The sequence below is a fragment of the Triticum dicoccoides genome, chromosome 4B (genome assembly GCF_002162155.2).
Source record: "Triticum dicoccoides isolate Atlit2015 ecotype Zavitan chromosome 4B, WEW_v2.0, whole genome shotgun sequence".
Lineage (NCBI taxonomy): Eukaryota > Viridiplantae > Streptophyta > Magnoliopsida > Poales > Poaceae > Triticum > Triticum dicoccoides.
In genome coordinates this window covers 515,824,746-515,834,070 of record NC_041387.1, presented here as the reverse complement: position 1 = coordinate 515,834,070, position 9,325 = coordinate 515,824,746, and positions in this window count along the sequence as shown.

Sequence of the window (9,325 nt, the reverse complement as noted above, 5' to 3'; positions counted from 1 at the left end):
CAGTTTATTGCTATTGATTTCTTCATGTCAAATACATATACCTTCGACTATGAGAATATGCAACTCCCGGATACCGAGGAATACCTTGTGTCCTATCAAACGTCACAACATAACTAGGTGATCATAAAGATGCTCTACATGTATCTCTGAAGGTGTTTGTTGAGTTGTCATAGATCGAGATTAGGATTTGTCACTCCAAGTATCGGAGAGGTATCTCTGGGCCCTCCCGGTAATATACATCATAAGCTTGCAAGCAAAATATTGAGGAGTTAGTCATGACGTGATGTATTATGGAACAAGTAAAGAGACTTGCTGGTAACGAGATTGAACTAGATATGAAGATATCTACGATCGAATCTCGGGCAAGTAACATACCGATGGACAAAGGGAATTACGTATGTGGTCATAACGGTTCGACCAATAAAGATCTTCGTAGAATATGTAGGAGCCAATATGGGCATCCAGGTTCCGCTATTGGTTATTGACTGGAGAGGTGTCTCGGTCATGTCTACATAGTTCTCGAACCCATAGAGTCTGCACGCTTAACGTTCGTTGATGATATAGTGCTATATATTTTGGTGACCGAATGTTGTTCGGAGTCCCGGATGAGATCACCGACATGAAGAGGAGTCTCAAAATGGTCAAGAGGTAAATATTGATATATAGGACGATGGTATTCAGACACCGGAATGGCTTCGAAGTGCACCGGGTACTCATCGGGTCACCCGAACGGGTTACGGGCACCCCCGGCAAGTGTATGGGCCTTATGGGCAAAAGGGGGGCAGACTAGCCCACAAGAGGGCTGGTGCGCCCCTTCCCTTGGCTGGCCTGCCCTAGGGGAAGGAAAGGAGAGGGGTGGCCCCTCCTGCCTTTCCCTCCTCAGGATAGAAAGGAAAGGGGGGCACCACCTCCTCCTTCCTTCCTCCCGCACTCCAAATAAGAAAGGGGGCGCCACATGGGGGAAGACCCCAAGTAGGATTCGGCCTACTTGGGGGCACCTCCTGGCTGGTCCCTCCACCCCCACCCATATATATATATATATATATATATATATATATATATATATATATATATATATATATATATATATTGTCTATATGGGAGGGGCGCCTAACACAACATTGAATATTGTCTTAGCCATGTGTGGCGCTGATACGTCTCCAACATATCTATAACTTATGAATATTCATGCTATTATATTATCCATATAGGATGTTTTATAAGCATTTATATGCTATTTTATATGATTTTTGGGACTAACCTATTAACCTAGAGCCCAGTGCCAGTTTCTGTTTTTTCCTTGTTTTTGACTTTTACAGAAAAGGAATACCAAACGGAGTCCAATTTACGTGCCAATTTTTGACGAATTTTTATGGACCAAGAGAAGCCTGTGGAGTGCAAGAGTTGGTCCAGAAGAGTCCCTGGCTGCCCATGAGGGTGGGGGGCACGCCCATCCCCCTATGCCCCCTGCCTCGTGGACAGCCCGGAGACACCCCCTAACATGAAACCGACGCCAAAAATTCCTATAAATACAGAAACCTCCACAAAGAAACCTAGATCGGGAGTTCCGCCGCTGCAAGCCTCTGTAGCCACCAAAAACTTCTCGGGAGCCCATTCTGGCACCCTGCCGGAGGAGGAATCCATCACCGGTGGCCATCTTCATCATCCCGGCGCTCTCCATGACGAGGAGGGAGTAGTTCACCCTCGGGGCTGAGGGTATGTACTAGTAGCTATGTGTTTCATCTCTCTCTCTCTCTCTCTCTCGTGTTCTTGAGGTGATACGATCTTGATGTATCGCGAGCTTTGCTATTATAGTTGGATCTTGTGATGTTTCTCCCATCTCTGCTCTCTTGTAATGGATTGAGTTTCCCTTTGAAGTTATCTTATCGGATTGAGTCTTTAACGATTTGAGAACACTTGATGTATGTCTTGCATGTGCTTATCTGTGGTGACAATGGGATATTCACGTGATCTACTTGATGTACGTTTTGGTGATCAACTTGCGGGTTCGGTGACCTTGTGAACTTATGCATAGGGGTTGGCACACGTTTTCGTCTTGACTCTTTGATAGAAATTTTGGGGCACTCTTTGAAGTACTATGTGTTGGATGAATAGATGAATCTGAGATTGTGTGATGCATATCATATAATCATGCCCACGGATACTTGAGGTGACATTGGAGTATCTAAGTGACATTAGGGTTTTGGTTGATTTGTCTCTTAAGGTGTTATTCTAGTACGAACTCTATGATAGATCGAACAAAAAGAATAGCTTCGTGTTATTTTACTACGGACTCTTGAATAGATCGATCAGAAAGGATAACTTTGAGGTGGTTTCGTACCCTACAATAATATCTTCATTTGTTCTCCGCTATTAGTGACTTTGGAGTGACTCTTTGTTGCATGTTGAGGGATAGTTATATGATCCAGTTATGTTATTATTGTTGAGAGAACTTGCACTAGTGAAAGTATGAACCCTAGGCCTTGTTTCCTTGCATTGCAATACCGTTTACGCTCACTTTTATTGCTTGCTACCTTGCTGTTTTTATATTTTCATATTACAAATACCTATATTGACCATCCATATTGCACTTGTATCACCATCTCTTCGCCGAACTAGTGCACATATACAATTCACCATTGTATTGGGTGTGTTGGGGACACAAGAGACTCTTTGTTATTTGGTTGTAGAGTTGTTTGAGAGAGACCATCTTCATCCTACGCCTCTCACGTATTGATAAACCTTAGGTCATCCACTTGAGGGAAATTTCACTACAAAAAAAATACACTTCCGGGATGATACGTGTTTGTCACAGTAGGTCGAGTTTTTTGTCATGCATGTACATCCATGACAAATTTATGACAGAATCAAGATAGTCATACATGTGATGTCGTAGAAGTGTTCCATGACATTACCAAAATTATCATCACGGAAGTGTCCACTTCCATGACGATAAATCGCGCGTCACAGAAGTGCTTTCGTCAAGGGTGACTGACATGTGGCACCCACCATAACGGAATGTCGTTAAGCTATCGGGTCGGGTTTTGGATCCGATAACCCGTTAACAGCCCCGACCAATGGGGATTTTCCACGTGTAAAATCATCATTGGCTGGAGGAAACACGTGTCGGCTCACCGTTGGGACAGATGTCATCCGCTCATTGGACCGAAGGCGCCTATGATACGGTGACATGTGGCATGGCCCAACAGAGGCCCATTCCCATGAAAAGGCCGGCCCATTTGACTTGGTCAAAAGGTGGCGGGCCGGCCCACGGAAAGCCTGTTAACGGACTGTTCGCATATAGCCCATTTACAGCCTGCTAACCAAGGGCCCGCTACGCCCTATCCGAATTAGGCCCAGTAGCGTCATCTGGGCCGTCCAATATGATTCAGCCCGTTTTAACTTCTGGCCCATGTGTGGCCCATGACTTCTTTTCGCCCATATGAGGACCTTTATAACTCTTGGTCCATTAACGGCCCGTGGTGAAACTGGCCCGTCATGAACAGTGTATCACTTTATACCCATTAACGGCCCATTATTCCATTGGGCCATTTCCAGCCCAAGTTATCTTACAGCCTTCTTAGGGCCCATTGATTCTTGGGCTCACTTGCAGCATTCGGTTACATACAGCCCGTTACTGTCATTTTCTGCTTGTGGGCCAAATTCAGCCCGTCGTTACAGTCGGCCCGTTTGCGGACCGTTAATACGTTGGGCCGTTTTCATGTCAAAAAAAACCTGTTGGGCTGTTTTCATAGAGTTATCAAATACAGCCTATTAACGGCCCGTTATGGTCCACGAATAGTACGGCCCATGATTGGCGAAATGATGATACACCCCGTAGAAGGCCCGTGGATCCTACGGCCCGTAAGAGGCCCATGGATAGTATAGCCCGTAGAAGGCCCATGGATCGTACGGCCCATAGAAGGCCCATGAACCCTACAGCCCATAGAAGGCCAATTGATCCCTAAGGCTCATATAGAAGGCCGATGGATCCTACGGCCAGTATAGAAGGCCAATGGTCCTACGGCCAAACGAAGGCCCATGGATCATACAGCCTGCAGGAGGCCCATGGTTACAACAGTCCGTGTGTTGCCATGATTATTTTGGCCTCGTTGCCAAAAATAAGCTATTGTGGCCACTAGAAAAACACAGAAAAAGAACTGTAGTGACTACAAGCAAACAACTAAACAAGACAATAAGGAAATAAATAAGCAAGCAATTAATGCTAGCCTATTACCACTATTACACATATTACATCCACTGGGCATCAAAGTTCGCCACCAGTGCAAATATAGGGAACAAAGCAGCATATTACATACACTGGCCGTCAAAACTGGCCACCAGTGTAAACAAACGTGGCAGCAAAACAAGAGCATAAACTGAAACAACTTCAGAAGAGCTCAAGAAACGTTATCTTGGGTATGCACCATGCTGGTAATAAGCTTAGCAAGCTGATTAGCTTTGTCTTGTTTGGTGCTAAAATCCTCCAACGCTTGCTGTTGCACCAGAAAGTATGCATCTGAATGCTCCAGGGACTTCCGCAGTCCTTTCGCTTCTTGTCGCAGCACAGCTGATCGATGTCTTTCAGCTTGTAGTTGAGACTCAAGAAACCAAATTGATTCAGACAGTGAGTTTTAATAGCTTGTGCAAGCGGTAGTGGCCAGTAACTCGAACACTAAACCAAGACAGGACTTTGGGGTTGTCTCGTTGTCTTCAAGATAGTCTTCCTTAGCTGTTTTATCAGCTTTGTTGGAGACCAACAAGGATGTGTCACTATCCTGAACCTTATCTGCATTACTTCCTTTACCATTGCTTAATAAGGCACTCTTCCCCAATATTCTGTCAGCATTCTAAAAGAATAAACAAGCAGACACATAACAAGTTTAGCATGTACTAGTATATGAAACTCATTTTGGTGAACCAGTTCATTAGTAAGGTGGACATGATTAAACTACCAAGTCTTCTATTGCCAAGTACTAGTACATAATAAAAGCATCAAACAAACATATATCTATGTCCTATGGTCACTTCATTGTCTTGCCAAATCAAAATAGAGACACGGTTCAAATCATATCAGTTCAAGACAAAGCAGCAGTGAAAGAATACAAAGCGTGGGGAACTACACGGCACAACAAGATTTCAGATGGGTACCACGGGTCTACATGTACAACAACACTATTGGCTCTGTTGTGATGCTAGTAATGTGCATGATATGAAAGTCAACTGTATACACAATTGAAACTGAAATCAACAGATCTATTGATAAGAGCAAACCTGTTAAAGGAACATGCGTGACCATACCTGCTGTGCCATTGGAGTTTCGATTGGATCCTTCAATTTAAAAATAAGTTCATATCACTAAATACAGTGATACAAGAGCAAAGCAATCATAGTTAAAAAAGGCGCGCTGAAGCGAGCGCTTAAGCGCGCCTAGGCTCTAGGCGTTGGCAAAACGCATTGCGCATAACTACGCTTAATCTGTGCATAACTGCACATAAGCATGCGCTTTGGTCAGTAAAGTGCAAGGCGGTGGCAAAACGCACAATTAATGCCTAGCGCTTTTTTGAACTATGATAGCAATGGAATCTTAAATTAGAACAGTTGTTCTTCAGATTTAGGCACTTGTTCTACATGAACAGAGTACAGTAAGACACAAGAATATAATACTTAAAAATAGAAAATGAGCTCATAGACCTTACCACATTCTTGGTTCGGGACCAGTACAAAACAAGGCGTTCCCAGTCATCGTCCAGTAAATGTGTCTCAGGAGAACGTAATGGAATTTGATGAGTTTCTTTGCCGGTGAAGTACGTTTTCTTGAGGTAATTCTGATACTGCCACCAAGCATTCTTGAAGATAGCAGAGGTATTAGCACAGGTTACCTCATCCTGCCAAATCGGTCCTTCTCTATAGAGAAAAATGGGAAAATTTGTTGTATTATAACCATCATGGAGGTAGGATGTATGGGACGAAGCAAAGTAATTGCCATGAATAACATTACTTACACATAACTCTTGGACAAACACCTGCAACTGGCATTTTCCTTCATCTTCAATATAATATTTCCAAGATGGGAAGATACGCACATACGATTTAACAACATCAAATGCGATAGATGCTAAACTACGACTGGCTGGTTGTGCTTCCTCCATAGGAATAGGCGTACTAACTGGTGGAGTTGGGGTTCGCCGTGATAGTACTGGCCCTTTGGGCACTGGAGCTGCCTTACTAACTGCTCTTGTTTGCGAGCCCTGTGGTGGAGATGGTGCTGTGTCAACAGGAACTGGGTTACTATCGGCTGGGGTTGGGGTTAGATTGGGCGAAGCTGGTTCTGTGTCCATCGCGGTAGGGGTACAATCTGTGAGAGTTTGGGTTATGTGTGGTAGGGCTGGTTCTTGTGCATGTACAACCGGGGTGCTATCTCCACCAAGAGGTAGCACTGTTTTATTTGAAGACCGTGTTTTTATTCTGCTAGATACTGGCATCACCCACTCCAATTCAAATGGCTGATAAACCGGAAACATAGTTGAATGTACAGACATTGTATGAGAGACAGATGCAATAGATAGTGTGGAAAAAAGAGGGCATGAAATAGTTGACATGTATATTGTTCAATTAAAATGGATAGCATGACATAATTTCACATATATGATGTCTATCTAAACTGGATAGCATAGCATAACATAATTCAAAGATATGATGAATAACAAAACAGGATCGCATGACATAATTCACCTACATGTTATCTAAGTAATCAGGATCGCATCATTTAATTCACATATGTGATTTATATGCTAAACAGAAGGCATTCGATATGATGTCTGAACTAAGAACATGGTGTTGAATATTGTGTATATGATCTCTAAACTATGCAATGCAAGACACCGTATGCATGATAGGAGCAGTATAGTCATGCCAAGTTAGAGCATACACCTCAGTAGGGGAATAGGACTGGTTATCTGTCTCTGAATCCATCTCTGAGGAGCTATCAGGACCCAATAAGAGATCTGCTTCGACAAGTAGCACTGTCTGCTCTGAAGGCCTTGTTTTCACTCCAGATTTTTCCATCTCCCACCCAAATGGCTGATTCACAGGAAGAGTAGTTTAATGTACAAACATTGTCGACAAATGGAAATGCAATGAAGAAAAGGATGGGCAAGATATCATTCAAATATATGATGCCTGATTAAACAGGATGGCATTGCACATTTCACATATATTATGGCTGGCTAAAAGACATGAGACTGCATAATTCCCATATATGATATAGAAACTAAACAGGTGGCATTACAGAACATGTCTAAACTAAGCAGATGACATATATGATGTCAAAAGTAGGCACTGCAAGGCAACATATGCATGATATGACTAACATCATCATGCCAAGGTAGAGCAAACACCTTGGGGATAAATAGGAGTGGTCAGCGGCGTTTGAATCCGCCTCAGAACATATATCTTCCTCTGGATTACAATCTGGAGAGGGGTGGGGAGGGTTTGCCATTGAACCCACCATGGAGCGATGTCTGCATGACATTGTATTGCCGCGCAAAACTCTTCTCTTTTTCTCTACATGTTCAGCATGACTGTGTACAATATCTGACATGCATACGAAAAAAATATGGTGAGATTATGTAAGGAGAGCATGTAGAAATTTAGAGTGATGGTAACAACCAGTGGATGGATCCAAAAATAATGATAGCAGGCTGACGATTGCTTTAATTTAATAAAAAGACAGATGATGATTGTTTTACTATTTGTTTCCCACCCAAGATGAACAACATAGGCATACCCTAGGAGAACCAGATATTAGACAGACATACTATTCATTGTTGCCTCGATATGTGCCCCACAACTAATTTAGAACTCAAGTTTGAACATTAATTTGGACCTGACTTGGGAGTCCAAGAGCTGAACAGGACGATAAAGTAGCAGGTAATTTTAAGCAATGCATAACATAAGCAGAAACAAAAGAGTGCGACCTCTCTTGTGGACCCGTGTACTCCTCAGGTTCATCTGCTGAGTCGATAATGGTGATGCCATTGTGGTGGGTGCCGGCGTCAGGGAAGAAGATCCGAGGCGGTGAAAGACGGTCAGGAGTCGTGATGTCTGGTTTGGTGGATGCTTCTATCGATGGAGCAGCTCAGGTGAGGTGGACGACGTCGTGGCAGGAGCAGGACAAACCACACAAAGTTCCCTTCAAAACCTACCTATAACTGAAGTAATTCTGTAAGGGCTCATTTGGCTTGCATGATTCTAAAAACGCATGGATAGGAAAAACACCATAATAGGATAGGAATGCACATGGTAAACAGAGCATTTGTAAACACATGATTTCTGTCAACTTGGGTGTTTGGTTTACAGGAATTGGGAGAGCAGAGGAATGCGAAGAAACATGGCCAAAATAAAGAGAAACCATATGAAAGCGTGTACAGTTAGAATGTTATTCTAGCACTAATGCACTTGGTCTTGTTTTCATGCATAGGATTTTGAAAAGTAGGTCCAGGTGGATGTTTTGCTTCATTCCTTTCAACAAAATGCATGAATAATTGAATAGTAGAGTGCCATTGGAAAATTCCCTATTGCTATGTTTTTCGTTGAACCAAAATAGCCCTAATGGATCGACGTGAATGTATAGTAATAAGTGATGCAACAAGTGTACAACCTCTTTGCCGTAGCCGTGTCGACCTCAGCATCATTGGGTTGGTCGCTGAAGCAGTTGAGGCAGAGGTGGCTGTCGGAGGTGTGGAGGAAGATCTGAGGAATCTGTAGACGGCGTCCAGGGCACTGCTTTGTTGTGATGGATCGTTCTGTCGTTGGAGCAGCTCCGGTGAGCCGTAAGACGTCAAGGTTGAAGCAGCACAAGACAGACATCGTCAATCTCAAGTGGGATTCTAATAGCATCTCCAATAGATGATGTAAAATGGATGTAAAATTAACATCACCAAAAACCACCTGACTACAATAGATGAGGTAAAAACTGTTGACTCTGAACTTAACTGTCGAAACTGAAATTTACTGTGGAATCTGAATGCTACTGTCGAAACTGAACGCAATGGTAGCAGAGAGGCACTTGACATGTAGTTTAGGGAGGGCCTGCAGTTCATCTTCAACCTGCACCCCCCTGAGCCGCCAGCCACCACCAGCCGAACCGCCGGCCCCAGCGCCGCCTCGCCGCCCCGAAACAACTCTCCACCGCCGCCCCGGCCAGCCCTCTAGACCCCCTGCCCCCCACCCTGAACCCTAAGATAGATAGTGGGGTACCTCTCCGGCGAGCCCCCGTCCCTGCTGCGGGTGGTTCTTCCTTAACTCCGGCGAGCCCCCCCCC